This window comes from Propithecus coquereli, unplaced genomic scaffold (genome assembly GCF_000956105.1).
Source record: "Propithecus coquereli isolate 6110/MARCELLA unplaced genomic scaffold, Pcoq_1.0 Scaffold78, whole genome shotgun sequence".
Classification (NCBI taxonomy): domain Eukaryota; kingdom Metazoa; phylum Chordata; class Mammalia; order Primates; family Indriidae; genus Propithecus; species Propithecus coquereli.
This window is the reverse complement of record NW_012153951.1, coordinates 4,649,397-4,650,397: the sequence shown is the minus strand read 5'-3', so window position 1 is coordinate 4,650,397 and position 1,001 is coordinate 4,649,397. Positions and strand designations below refer to the sequence as shown.

Here is a 1,001-nt window from a genome sequence, read left to right as displayed (position 1 = left end):
ATTAAGAGTAAATATATGTAAACAAAATTAAAAATAAAACAAAATTAATCACAGTAATCAATGTAAGTAGAGTTCTGTGGAGAACAGAAAGAAATGGTTAATTATTAGAAGTGAGGATAGATAGAAGGTTTAATGAAAAGATAGCATTTGAAATGAGCCCTGAGGATAAGTAGAACTTTGATAGCTGAGAATATAAAATACAGACTTCAGAGAACAATATGAACAAGGACATATTTTGTTCCAAAAAAACATGGGTTATTTGAGGAATGGTTTATAATTTGGTGTGGCTAGATTTGGATAAATAATACAAAATGAGGTTGGGAAAGTAGGTTGGGGCCGGAGAGTTGAATTAGAGTGGGAGAGACTGTAGCACGTTTCCTGTGCAAAGAGAAATGAATGCTATGGAATTTAGTAGCACTACTACTCATAGTTAACATTATTCCTCTCAGAACATGTTTATTGAGCCACTCATGTGATCTGTATATAAAATATGCAAGGTTTGATATTATGTCATCAGTATGTATTCCTGTTAGATGCTCTTTCATATTTATTCACCATTGTACATGCTATTAACACTTGTCTAGAATAGCCTTCCCTTCTTTTTCCCCTGTTGTATTTCTACTTGCTCTTTAAGACTGCTAACTCCATTGCTTAGATTTTCTAGTTGTCTGGCATAATTAGTAGTATGCTTTTTTCTGAGTTTTTATAGCTCTATGAACTTGTCTTTTAATTGTATTTTTAAATGTACTATTTAATGCACGGTTTTCTCTTGCTAAAGTTCTACTAAGGCAGAGACCTGTGGGATATTTTTTCTCTCCCATTTGTGATGTAGCCTTAAGTCTAGAATGATATAATGTATTTTTGATGTATTTATCATGTGTTTATTGAGTAAACAAAAGATACTCTTTGCTTTTCTCTGCTTTTTTCCTCTCTACTGTTTTATTGCCCTCCATGTTACTAAGAATAAATGTCAGTTGCATTAAAATGGAAATCTCTGTGGA

General features: G+C 32.3%; 1 protein-coding gene across 1 annotated transcript in view; it reads left to right on the top strand.

The window, feature by feature from the left end:
- The window catches only part of STRAP (serine/threonine kinase receptor associated protein), a 31,084-nt gene that overhangs the window by 9,543 nt on the left and 20,540 nt on the right, over window positions 1–1,001 (top strand). The gene's annotated exons all lie outside the window — the stretch shown is intronic.